Source organism: Lissotriton helveticus, chromosome 9 (genome assembly GCF_964261635.1).
Source record: "Lissotriton helveticus chromosome 9, aLisHel1.1, whole genome shotgun sequence".
Lineage (NCBI taxonomy): Eukaryota > Metazoa > Chordata > Amphibia > Caudata > Salamandridae > Lissotriton > Lissotriton helveticus.
The window spans coordinates 1,145,859,048-1,145,873,482 of NC_136070.1; the positions used below are offsets into that span (position 1 = coordinate 1,145,859,048).

At 41.4% G+C, this 14,435-nt stretch overlaps 1 protein-coding gene across 1 annotated transcript in view; it reads left to right on the forward strand.

Annotated features, from left to right (window-relative positions):
- ERC2 (ELKS/RAB6-interacting/CAST family member 2) overlaps positions 1–14,435 on the forward strand; it is a 2,322,684-nt gene that overhangs the window by 2,108,557 nt on the left and 199,692 nt on the right. The window lies entirely within an intron of this gene.

Below are 14,435 nucleotides of genomic sequence, written 5' to 3' on the forward strand. Positions count from 1 at the left end.
GTTCCGAGAAGGCAGAGCGGCGAGGCTTTGCAGGGCTTGGCCTCACTTTGCACTGGTTATGAGGAGCTGTGCGGCAAGGCTTTGTGTGGCTTGGCAACAATTTGCGTCGGTTTTGCGGAGCTGTGCGGCAAAGCTTGGCAGTCCCTTGCGTCGCTCTGCATTGGTTCTGAAGAGCTGGCAGCAGTGCAGCAAGGCTTTGCGGAGCTTGGCATTGCTCATTGTCGATTCTGATTAGATTAGGAGCTGTGCGGTGAGGCCTTGTGGGGTTTCACATTAGTTCCGATACGACCACCTTGAGTCCCACCTCCGAGGATTCAGGACTAGGGTGGTACTACTTAGGAGGGCAGAACTTGCAGATAGCCAAGTCTAGGTGCTGGGCTCAAAGTTGTTAGAAACCTGTTATGTCCCTGAGCACTCTGATCAGGGGGCCAACCAACTAGCCTTAGGAGTCACTCTGGGTTCTGGGTTCAAGAGATGCAGGTCCAGTCCTTCTCAGCCACGCAAGAGGGTAGCAGGCAGGATTGAGCACAGCAGGATGGCAGTTCCTTCAGAGCAGCAATCCAGGAGAGTGGCAGTCCTTGTAGCAGAACAGCTGTCCTCCTTCCTGTCAGAGTATCCACAGGTCCAGAAGTGTACTGGGGTTCTTCTTTCATACACAATTGTGCCTTTGAATTGAGGAGACTCTTCTAGAGGCATGCATTTTAAGCGCACAGATGCCCTGCCTTCATGGTCCAGGGGGCAACTACAGGCGGTATGCAGCCCTTTGTGGGGAGGCAAGACACAGCCTATTCAGGTGTATGTGAGGCTGAGTCCAGCTCCTCCCTCCCATCCTGCCAGTGATGGCCCATCCAGTCACACCTACACTCCTGTTGTGTGTGGCTGTCTATGAAGAAACCCAAATACCAACTGCCAACCCAGCCATGTGACCAGAGAGAGACTGCAGGCACCAAATGGTAGAAGGCAAGAAAATGGCAACTTTCTAAAAGTGGCCTTTTCAGAATTGTAATTTAAAATCTGACTTCACCATAAATTAGGGTTTTCAATTAGGAATCAGGAGACATCAAACATGAATCAGTTATCTTTTCATATTTTTAAATTACACTTATTAAATGTAATAAGCCAGTGGTGAAAAACAAATGTAAGGGTTTTTCACATCCAGGACATGTCAAACTTAAAAGTACATGTCCAACTTTTTAAATACCTTGCACCATGCCTTCTGGGATGTCCAGGGCCTACTCTAGGGGTGACATATATTATTAAAATGGAAGGTTTGAGCCTGGCATAGGTTTTTGCCAGGTTGAAATTGCAGGTTAAGCTGGACACACAGGCTTTGCAATGGCAGGCCTGAGACCTGTTTAAAGGGCTACTTAAGTGGGTGGCACAATCAGTGCTGCAGGCCCACTAGTAGCATTTACTCTACAGGCCCTGGCACATGTAGTTCACGTTACTTAGGACTTACAAGTAAATTATGTACGCCAATTGCGTGCAAACCAATGTTACCATGTTTTGAGTAGATAGCAAAAGCATTTTAGCACTAGTTAGCAGTGGAAAAGGAGGACTGAAGGCAAAACATTAAGGGGAAACCTTGCCAAGGATGTCAGGCCTAACAATTCCTAGCACAAAAAAGTAAAAGCACGGGTCGTAGCAATGAAAGCTTTCCTTCAGTCATAAGACAGGCACAGCAGGTGTTGGGAAGCGAGGTCTGCTACAGGGTCCTTCTGTTCCCTACCGTGTGCTTCAGAGGGTAGTTAGGGGCAGAGTTTTAGTCTGTGGTCTTCCTGGCCAAAAAGCATATACTGCAGGGATGTTGCTGGTAGAGCCCTGCTGACAATCTTTGGGCAGGATCCTGATGCTGGAGCATCTTGTGAACTTGGAGTAGCCTTGTACACTTTATTAATGTCGATAGGATTTTAATACAGGCACATTTGACAAGTGACTCGAGGTGTTCCATTTAATGACTATCTCATGTTCCCAATACTATTGTGGCCTCCGAGTTCATGTTTACGATGCACCTGAGAGTTGGTAGTTCAGGTCGCAGTTCCACCAACAGGACCGCCGTAACTTGCCACTCGAATATAAGGATATACATTCCAGCCCACACACATGCATGGGGCTTTTAAACATGGATAATATTGTCAGTCCGTGTCTATCCCATTGAGCACTGCGTGCTATCGACGGGGTGTCCCGCCGGTCTCACAATACATTGAGAACCCAAGTTTTGCTGCATCAAAAATAAGTGTCCCGGTCACAGTGCTCCTGTGTTTTTTAGGTTGTCCTTCATCGTGGTTCCAGTATAGACAAGTAAATTATGTTTAATATTTTGATAGGATAAGCCCGTTGCCACCATTCCGCTCCATTCCAATTCTCAAATAATTTACAGCATTGTTAAGCACCTTATAGTAACTAATATAATGTCACATTGACAACGGCTTTCTATGTCTCTCAGTCTTCTATAATTTGGTATTTTACCTCTATAGGTGATTTAGTTAAAACATGGAAAACAGGTTTTGGAGGCATCCACATTGTCATGCATTTAGCACTCAAAGACTTAGAATCATATTTTGTATTAGTCGCAGCTCTGTGCCAATTTATTAGATGCTTACTTTGTTTCAGCATGGACCACTATGGGTTAAGGATGCTTATATGTATAGAGGTGTACTTTATAATTGCCACCAATACGTTGAGCACAATTTTGTAATTATTTCTTGGCTTGAATGGAGGGAGATGGTTTTAGCTATCCACTAAGCAGTGTGGTACACTGAATAACGTTTTATGTATGCAGTATTGACTTGGCTGTATATCTTGGGGTCACCGTTTTTTCTATGAGCACAACCATTTGGGAGCTATAATGAAAGGTCATATAAATGTGGCCAAGACATTTTTCTAAGTGCATGCAAAGAGCACTGATATTCTCCCTTCTGGTTACTAACAGCTTTGGTCTACTTAGGTTTGTAGTTTAATATTAAGTAATGATGCAAGAGAGGATTGGAATATATGTCTCATACACAGTATTTTTTTATTTGAATATTATTGGTCACCTATCAACCGCGGGTCTTGAAGAGGTATTTGTATCTATACAGGCTTAAATGCGTCGACTCTATGTGATTTGGAGGAGCCAACCAAAGATTAATTTCTGCAACTTTTTGTGCTGGGAAAGCGTTTCAGTTAGCACAAAAGAAAGCTATTTGTTTATTCCCTAGGCTCTCTTGGTGTATTTAGGAATCCTAAAAGGGTATGTATCAACACCACTGATATATTGTTTAAAAAATGTGGTCGGGACAGGCTGAGAATGACCATTCAGTTTGTTCTGATGTTTTGTGATTATATGTGATTTTGTTTGTAAGGATACTCACTATGTTTGTTGTTGAATGTATATGTGTTTTTTATTATTGTAACAATCTCAACTGCATTAAGAAGAAAATAAAAAATGTACAATTGGTTGGTTACAAAGATATATAGTTGTCATTAATTAATCTAATTACATTTGACACAAATTATTTTTGTGTTCTACAAACAAATGTACGTTATGTATGTTATATTATTATTTGGTTACCTGCACTTTTTGTTCTTTACGCTTCAATGATCAGCAGCTGCAAAGATACTACAATTTTTAAGAAAAACGTGTACTTTAAACTCTACCCAAACATCTCAAAGAGCAACAGTACAAGCAAACTGATTCACACATTTTTAAATATGGGACTTTATACAGCAGTCTTTCAGGATAGTAGAAATGCTAATGTGGCTTTGGCACAGCACTGAATGTGACATGTAGGTCACAGGTACAAATGCAAGAAGATACCCTACTGTGCTCATGCATTTGTTACATTTAACTGGCAGGTCACAAGCTTCAGTTCTGACAAGTAACTCATTGGCTTTTGTGACCCACCACAAACATCTGCATGCCATCAGTGTAGCAAACATTTCAATTCTTGCGGGGTGCTTGCACATGGCTTATTATTATTGTTAGTTTTATTATTATTATTTTTAGTAGTAGTATTGTTATTGTTATAGTTATTATGTCATTATTAATATTGGTTTTGTTATTAATATTGTTCTTACTTTTTTTATTCTGTGTATTTATTTGTACACTTATTTATTCTTCCCCTTTGTCTTTTCCTCTTCTTCCTCCTCTTTTTTCCTCCTTCACACCACATTATAATGACTTTAGGTACTATACATTTATTTTGTGTTCTATTTAAGTCTAATGACAACTGTGGAAGGATGCAAATCACAGCAAATGTCAGCCAAAGGCCATTAACTCCCTAAACCATCTTTCCAGTAAATTATATATTTGGGGGCATGCATCACAGGAGTGATCGACCAATCTGAATATTCTTTCACAGTTTAATCACAAATGCATTGTTAAATATCATTTCAAAATGAAGACACCACTATTGTGTAATATGCATTGGTGACATTCAGGGGCTGATTACGATGTCGGACGGACTTCCGCCCACCTGGCACCGTATCATTCTAGACCCGCCAGACCATAGGCCAGCGTTTCCGACCTTGCAATTTGGGAAACATTCATTTCATTATAGCTTGTGCAGTGAGTGGAAAAGGCCCACATCACAAGCTGCCATAGTGTAATGGATGTTTGCAACCATGAAGTACCTGCCACACGGTGCAGGGATGTTTAGGGGAGCACATTAGGTGCCCCCCACAGGCCCCATAGGGGAGTGACAGGGGGGAAGGGGGACCTGCTAGGGGCCTTCAAAGTCATTTTCCGACAGGCTTTCCGTGTCAGAAAGGCCGACATGGAAGTGCTGTTGTAAAATAACATCATAATCCCGACGGCCGACATTAGGAGATTATGGTGTCTTTCTGACGCACAGACAGATTCCTTGAGCCCATCTGAAGGGCAGCAGATGGTCCCTACACAAGAGGCCTCCATCCGCTGCATCGCACTGTGGTGGGCGTGCCACAAGGGCCGATGTCAGTGGGACCATCGTAATCAGCTACATACTGTTATCTAACCATGAGATTGGAAGGGATGCAGTTCATTTTCCCCATACACTTATTCAAAATGCAGGTAGAGAAGTTATCAAAACTATCAGCAATACGACATTTACTGAGCATTGAATATTTATGTAAATCCATTTAACGTACAAGTACCAATACAAAAACTCAAGAAAATGACGAATTCAGATTTAAACTTATGCAGAATTCTTATAGCATCAATATGCCTTTACTCATTGGATGAGTTTCATTCTTTACTCTCCTGACATTTAAATGTGGATAGGCATTTACATCTGATGAGTTTGGGGACAAAATTAAGATCATAATTGCCTGATTTTCAACTCCCCTTGACCCTTCAGTATATTTAGAATATTCCTTTGTGGATCAGCTTTAACTATCTATACTTGATGGTCTGTGAAAGTGATCTGTGTTTTTGTTTTGAATACATTATTGTCTCCATTTTTGAGCATCTCTCTATAATTCAGCCCAAAGCACCAAGTATAAGAAAATTCTACGCTGGATGTTGAGCAGCATCCAATACACATATTAGTGGGTTGCTTCCAAGGTACTTTCTTACCTTTAGTTATATGATAATTTCACAGACCTGTTGCAATATGACAAACTTTTAAAAATGCTACTTTTGGAAGTCCCACTATAACTACAGAAGGGAAGTAATTGATAAGGGGGCTCTGGATTTTAGGTTTTTAATTTGCGAAAACAAGTACTGCAAAAGTAGCCTAACTGAAGGTTGAGCTAATTTATATGGATTTAGGTGCTGGGTGACCAGTTTGTCAGTTCGATAGTTAAAGACTTTATGTATGGGTTTGAGATTATCATAACAGTTGACCTGGCACCAATGAAGATGAATAGCATCAAACAAAAGTCAAACCACTCCTAACTGGTGTGATGAGCTTGGCAGAAGCACTTGGTACAGTTGTTGAATCTTACAGTAAGAAACACTGATTCTCAGAAATCATAGCATGATTTCTATAGGATACATACATTTAGAAATGATTTCATTTCGACACTTCAGGGATTGGTTCGCCTTGTACATGACATATCAGTGAGATTTGATCATGACAATGTGTTGTTATTACAGATGTTCAACTCTACATGCACATCAAATATTGGTTTATATTGGTTTTATATTGCCCTTTCTGGATTGATTTTCAACAGAACTCTTATATTTAAAAGGGAAGAACCTATTTTATTTATTTGTGGAACAATTATTACTTAGAAATAGAATTAGGAAAATGATCCAGTGGAACTCCAAGTAAAATTTCAAAATTAAATTGCAGTTAATACCTTTGTGGAAAAAAATAGGATTTATTTGTTTTCAGACTAGACATTGAGATGTGTTGTTACTAATTTTGTATCCTATTTTTCTAATTAAATCATGTTATTTTGCATTCTATGTTTTTAATGAATGCAGACAACCAATGATTTAGGAACTGTGTGTGCAAAAATGCTATCTGTATTTGTTATTGCACTCGTTGTAGACAACCACACAGATATGAATTCACAACCTGTAACAAAACCCTTAATTTAAATTGAATATTTTGAAACATCTTTCATCAGGACTGCAGAGACCACGTTGCTTATTGAAATCGATCACTTTCATGAACACTCGCAAAGAATTTTGCTTTCACGAATATTCCTAAAGAATCTAGCCTTGAAAAAGCCTTTGGCCAACCAGTCATTGGGCAAAACACGTGTCGACTGTTTTTTCTGTTTTTTTCCGTTCCTTTTCTCAACGTTACGACGCATAACAAAGAGAAATAAAGAAACGTAACAATAATGATTTTTTTCTCTCTCAATCATTTCTGGTTTAAGGGGTACAAATGTCCACCCTCTACCTAGAATTATTTTTGAAAATGGCTTTTGGGTGTAGCCATTTGTGAGGCACGTACCATCATCACATGGGTCACAACAAGGATTGCGTGAATCCCAGCTTTACCAACACACTGGTCTTCCTACATTAAGGATGACAAGTACCCCGAATACTTTACTGCTACGGGGTCCTTACTAATTGCAAATTGACATAGCATTATATGACTTGACACAGCATGGTATGACATAACTTAGCATAGCACAGCATAATAAACAACAATAATCAAACTGAGGCATGGAGATCTCCAGATGGCACATTACCTTCTCATGTCTACACTGTACATTTGTAACCAGACTACCCTTTAGTTCGAGACCATGCTATATTGTTTACTTTTTTTGGGTCATAAAAATGAGGGTCAGAATAGGGTTGACGATGCCCATAACATAGGGAATCTTGCATTGCTGCTTCCTTTGCTGCAACCAGCACATGCACGTATGTATGAGTTTCAAGCTTGCACAACTTTTGCTTGAACTACAACTATTATGTGTATGTGAAGGAAGCTTGCACTGCTGCTGCACATATTCTGGTTTGTACATTGGCTGCTGCAGCCTGTGCGGTACCTAGCGCTAAGTGTGTCAGTAAAGCTTTGTATAAATACTTCCCTGCACAAAAGGGAAAACTAGTTTTATTTTTGATTACATCCCAGTACACAAATTGCAAAGTTTACTTCTATTAAGGCCTTACAGATTCTGAAACTAATTTGCCACACTCTTTCTTCAAAAGTATTCAAGTACTTCCTATGGCAGTATAATGTGGTTCTCATTAAGCACATCCTTTAAGACCCAAGAGAATTTCACGCAAGGAAGGAAGGTATGGAGGGCAGCTCCTAGGCACCTAAGCTCAGTGTTTTTAATTGCGATATTTTTAAAACAAATTTTTACTTATATTGTAGATTTCAGAATTGTGTGCTTAATTTTGCGGTGCTATCTAAGACACTCTCCAGGCCACCGCAATCACTTCTGGTGATTGTTTGAGTGGAGAGTGTAGTCTTTTCTTGATTTTGGGGGTGAAACTGAGCAGGCGGTTGGCGGTCTAGTTGTTACCTTGCCAACACGCTGCTAACATAAATTTTGGCTCCCGGGCGGATGCTCGCAGCGGGCGCACTGCCGGTGGACCAAAAGCAAGCCCGTCTGCACCCGTCCGTGCCAGAACGCCACCAGCCGTCAGGAAATGCTGCTACCCCCACAGCAGGATCTCTGGGAGAGCAGATTGACCTACATGTGGGAGACTCTTCTGGCTCATAATCCCCCATCATACTGCCCCAGGGACACAGAGTGGTGGACAGAAGAGGGTAAGAGGTCTGAGACTGAGGGATGTACTAATTGTGAGTGGCTCCCAGATAAACAGCGAGCTCCCTCTTCCAACATTCAGTCTGGGAGACAGGAGAATTACTGGGAGAGCCAGGGGGAGAGTAGATGGACTGGGCAGGACAGACAGAGACCTTGCATCTGGGGATTATACCTGAATGCCAGGTCCATTCCCAAACATGCAATGGAGACCTGGGACCTACTAAAGGACCGGAAGCCCGATATATGTTTTTTTACAGACACATGGCTCAATAATGATGTTACACCCGTTCTAGCAGTGGCCTTTCCGGATGACTATGCAGGGGAAACGAGGAGGAGGATTAGCCATTGCTACGCGGCTCCCCTATCACATTAGGACGATATAATCTCTGACCTTGTCCCTTCTGTACTGAGTGGGCAGACATCACTGAGAAACTCAGTGCCATATGGTCAGTCCAACCAAGTACCTGCGGAGGCTCAGTGACCAGACCTGATATGTTTTAAAATATGGCATCCAATGTGTGGCCTGCACTGTGAGTAGGGCCGAAGGTTCTCAAAGATAGCCCGAGAGATTCAATTATGGCAATCAAGCTAGCTGAGTCCAAGTTAGAAGGCATCTCTAAATGATGATTAAAATCCCCTAACAGTAGGAACTTTTTAGCATTAATACCATGGGGTGCCAGACTCTCAAACTCCTTGTTGCTGCTCCCTGGCGGTTGGTATACCAGTGCTCCTGTCCATTCTAGAACCAGGTTGGACTCTACTCTAAAAATATGGTTATTTTTAGAGTAGAATCTAACACACAGAGTATCCAGGTGGGGTCATTCGTACCACAGACAACAGGGATGGATAGGGGTGTTCCGCAGGGCTAAGTACTGAGCCCTACTTTGTTCAACGCCTATGTGACACCCCTGGCGGACATTATCAGAGGCCACGGGTTCAAGACCATCTCCTATGCGGACGATACGCAGCTAATCGTCCCTATTGAGGATGATATTACATCAACTCAACGGAAATTCAGAAGCTGCATGTCCAGTATTGCCGTCTGGATGAGGGGGAACTTTTTACAACTTAATTCCTCAAAAAATGAAATTCTGCTTTTCAGAAAGGCTGAGACAATCTGGTTCTCTGAATGGTGGCCACCCGTGTTGGGTGAGCCCCCACCACCCAGGAGGTGGGCGAAGAATCTGGGCGTGAGGATTGATGATGAATTATCCATGGAGCAACAGGTCAAGACAGTGTCCGGCACGTGCTTCGGCACAATGAGGATGCTTAGGAAAATCTTTCCCTGGATTCCTTTGTCAGCAAGGAAGACCCTCATCCAGTCACTCTTGGTGAGTCGGCTGGACTACGACAATTCGCTGCTGGTGGGTGCCGGTGAGGACCTACTAACGCGTCTACAGGTAGTGCAGAACACTGCAGCCTGCCTTGCCTTAAACAAGTCGCCACATACCCCATCGGCCCCTCTGTTGAACCAGTTGCACTGGCTCCCGGTGAGGAAACAAGCCATCTTTAAGATGCTATGTGTGGCCTTCAAATCACTTCAGGGGAAGGGACCTTTGTATCTCAGAAATAAACTCAGGTGGTATCAGCCGGCACGACACCTAAGATCCAGTAATGCCAACCTTCTGTGTACTCAGAAAATACACAGAGTAAGAAGGGGTGGCAGAGCCTTTTGCCATCTGGCCCTTAGATACTGGAACAAACTGGCAGTAAATATCAGGTCCTGCAGCGATTTACCCATCTTTAAGAAACTTTTGAAAAATGGTTGTTTTAGGCGTCCCTGCCCTACGTGTCTTCTCCCGTAGCGCCGAAAGATCCCCTCGGGGATGATTCGCTTGCGCTTAAGAGATTCACAAAGTAAAGTAAAGTAAAGAAATAGGAGAGACAAATGAATCATCATCCAGTCAGATATGTGAAATTAATGATCAAACTGTATGTAAGAGTTATTCTTCAAAAACCTAAGGCAGAGGAAAAGAAAATGGCAAACATGCTATTTTCCTTTTTATGCAGAGCTAATACATTGTTTAAACGTCTTCCCGTAAAAATAGGTAAATGCATATATGTCCACAGTGAACTGGGTAGCCTATCATTAAATCCACTTCATGCACATGGGTACACATAATGCTTATTAAAAAGACACGTTATTTTAGTCCTAATGAGTTCATCGCTTCTGTCCCAGCATGCTTTTATAACCTTTCAACAAAGAAATTCAAAAATTCAAAGGTTCTTTAGCTCTCTCAAGTGGATTGATGGTGATAAAGGACGTCATTGATATTTGGGAAAATTATACCGAATTGTGGAACTTTTTAGAATGGTTGCTGTCGTAAAACCCTAAGAGAAATAATTGGATAACATTCTGCAAGATTAAAGCCATGTGTGTGTGTGTAAGTTGTGTGTTTGCGTTTCTTAGCTTCTATAAATGGATTCCAGCATAACTGTGTTCCCTAGCTTGCCTCGAGTAGTGACTGACTGACTGACTGAGTAGTTAGTTAGTTAACAGAGCTAAATATGTTGGTGAGACTTCTGCATGAATTGTAAAATAGGTGTTGAACTCAATCCATTGTAATGGGTACATCTTTGTTATCAAATGTCTTCAGTCTTCCCGTTTTGAGACTTTGTCATCTGAGTGCGTTGATTTGCAAGACAGGTAAATGATAATTGAAAGTTTGCAAAGTTATCAGAGTGTAAACCTTTGAATATCTCAGAATATCGATAACAACATAAATATTGTTTCCCTAATAATATTTCTCCTGTGGTTATACATCTTTTAATTAACTTTAGTGGGCTAACTTGTTTGTAAACAACGATTAAGACACTACGTCTTTGTCAGGCGTTATGTAGTCCCCTATATTGTGATACCATACCCCCTACAGGATTTCAGGGGAATTGGGGAACAACTACAACCAGGGAACTCTTCTGGCATCCTCTACTGGCCTACATGAAATTCAGTTCGTTCTGCATTATCTACAAACTTTATCTACAAGGCAATCCACAAACGTATGCCACTATACTTAGCCTCCGTGATAAAGATCTCTGGCAACAACCCTAACATCTGCATACTCATCACCACAAGACTATAAACCAGGAAGTACAAGAAAGAGAAGACCAAACAACCATCCTTCTCTTGCTATGCGCGAAGAGCCTGGAATACCTTCTCTGTACAGAAACGTCAGGTGCCCACTCAACTCCATATTAAGCCTGAGTGGAGTTTGTGGAGTTCCGCTACATGGAACTCCGTGAAGTGACAAAGAAACTCTGCCACCCTAAGCTAAGTTCCACGAGCGGCAGAGGGGGTCCCATACTGTAAAATCTTGCACAGTACAAGAGGGCGCTGCTTCTTTCTGCCGCTCGGGTAGAAGTTTTACTCGTGTGGCAGCTTCCTCAAATGTGAATGGAAGGTTTCTCAATGCAAGAGGTAGCCACCATCCGCGACCGCCGGTATTGAGAAATCTTGCAGGGAAGTGGTCTAACAGGGTTTTCCTCGCTCGCCAACATACCATTGGTCAATCAATCAATCAATCATTTGTAAAGCGCACTACATACCCGCAAGGGTTTCAAGATGCTGGGGGGGGGGGCGCTACTGATCGAACAGCCAGGTCTTGAGTATCCTCCTGAAGGTCAGCAGGTCTTGGGTCTGTCGTAGGTGAGCAGGAGCGGGGAAAAAACTCTGCTTTGCTTATTTGGAACTACACGAGCTGCGCCTGGTCTGACAGGACAGTGTTAAGCTTGTTTTTACAGCTGTTTGTAGGCCTGTTTTATGGTTGCTGGGCTGGTTTTTACTCTTAATTTCCCTGATAGTGCCACAAACACTGCCTACAACAAACACAAATTCATGCAGTCTTCAATACATTTCAAAACAGTTATACTATGTGTCTTTACAAATTAAAAACTGGCCCAAATGTCAAACATAGGCAACTTCTTTAGCCTTTAATTCAGAAATGGGGGCCAATTTTGTTTTGGTGCCTGAGCCTATTTTATGTACCAGTCTGACCGTGCTAACACCCCACCACCCTGATCAATGTAACACACAATATGAGCAGTAAGTCCTTTGTTACTTTCAAACATTCCTTAACAGAAGGGCAGTGTTTCAACATGCTTAAAAGAATACAAAACACATTAGAATGAGTACAAGACAACAAATTGGAGTGCAATAGAGTAGCAATATAGCAGCAAATGAAAATAATATTCAGAAATAAATTTAAATCAAGAAATCAGTTAAAAATGCCTTTAAATTGAAAAAACAAAAACATGCAACCCAAATCACACAAAGGCAACATAAATCAGTATCTGGCAAAATGATGCCTGCAGTCATTTATTGTTCCCAACATCTCTTAAAGTTTAGTCGAGAAAAAGGGTGGTCGGTGATCAGGAATCGTACAGTCAAATGCAAATCAAAAAAGGTTGATATGCACCTCATGAAGCATAGGGAGACAATATGAACCGCATTGAGACGTGGATACCCTCTCCTACTTTCAGATAGGGTACCTGTAGGAAAGCAAGGGGGGCACACATGACACCATATAAACATCAGTGTCAAATACCACAGGGAAAGTCAGTGATGCACTCAAAAGTCATTCCATGAGGAATTCCCTCAAGTCAAACAGTAGGTCACCAATATGAACTGGGGATTTCTGAAGGTAAAAGGTCATTGCAATGCCTCACATCACAAGCAACTGTTCATATAGCACAATAAGGTGTCCAATAAGGTGCTCCAGGACGATATACCACAAACTGAAAAAGCTAACACTTTCAGGTAGTATGCAACTACAGTATGAGCATCACTGCACCTTCTATATAATTCTTTAGGACCTTGAGCCAAATTGCCATCAGATTATAATCTATCATGTACACAGAGCAAATTCTTGCTGGTAAAGTACCCTGGGTATTCAGGGGAGCCACCCACGTATATTTGCATATGCTCAATGGGCAAATACTCGATGCTAATTCAGGAATAGCTGAATAACTTTTGAAAGGGGCTGTGTATGGAAATAAAGACTGATTGCGAAGAACGTGAAACTGCTGACCTCGGTTCTGAGGCATCACGTGTAGTTCAGTGTATCTTTTAATCAGAAGCAGCAACGTGTATGCCTGTTCAAAAAGCTGTGTTGGATTCTGTCAGATCCATGGAAAATGGGGGATATTGTGCAAGAGTGTGCCATTTTGTGTAACTTGGTGATGTGAAAGTGCTAACTCTCATCAATGGCAAATAACTAGTGGAAAATTATGAACTATAACACACAGCAGGCAATGCTGAGGCACTGCTTGATTGCCATGTAGGCCAGTCCACCATGGTTGTTAGTTGTTTTACTCCTTCACCATGTCTTGGACATGTTTTGTTGGGTTTGCGTTGTGTTTCTTCATCTTTGTACAATCATCAGATCACAGTTTCTGGTAGTAGCTGTGACGAATGGGATTTTGGTCATTTATGCTTTTGTTTTTCCAGAATCTTCAAAAGAAAAATAATTCATTTATTTATTAGATGTGCAACACACAAATGTAGTCAATAGAACCAATGAGAAAGTAAATAAACGTGTAACAAATGCGCAAAATCATTGTTCTCCCACATTAGTCCCAAATTGTCACTTATGTAATGGGATGTGCTTGAGATGTGTGCTAAAAAAAATCGGAGTTCTTTCTTTTCAGTGCAATGTCCCCTTTACTTTATGCATTGAATGTTTGAACAGAAGTTCGATTTTTTGCATTGATGAGGACTCCAATGCTTTGAATGGCTTGCTATTGGTAAGACAGGCTTTATGAGGCCCTGTGATTCTTTCAGTAACTTTGTGGTCCTTAGTTTACTTTACAAATCCATGCAGATGTTGGAAATACTGACCTTTCAGTGGTTGCTTCAGAATCGATAGAAAGCCTCATTGTTCAATTTCAGCTTTGGAACCCATCAAGGGTCAATGATTCAAATAATTGGCATGTCTCCTATCCTACAACTTTTCCTATGTTGAATTACGTAATTAGGTTTAATTGTTTAATTATGGTGTTTAATGTGTGGGGTTGAAGGTTTACTATTACATTTTAAGGAACTGTCAGGGCAATAACACAAATGTGTAGTAGATGCTCTATAGTACTTTCTTGACCTTTCCGAAAAAAAATATTCAATGCATTCTTCTCATGGTCTTCCCTTGAGCCTGGGAAAGCTATGAATGTTACACCTATCACATTTCAATTTTTGACTTTGAATTATAGGGATGATGAATAAGTGTGCTTCAATAACCGTTTCACTCGGATTTTCAATGCATTGAAAGTAATTGCCACTAGAAACTGACTTCAAATTAGTCTGATTG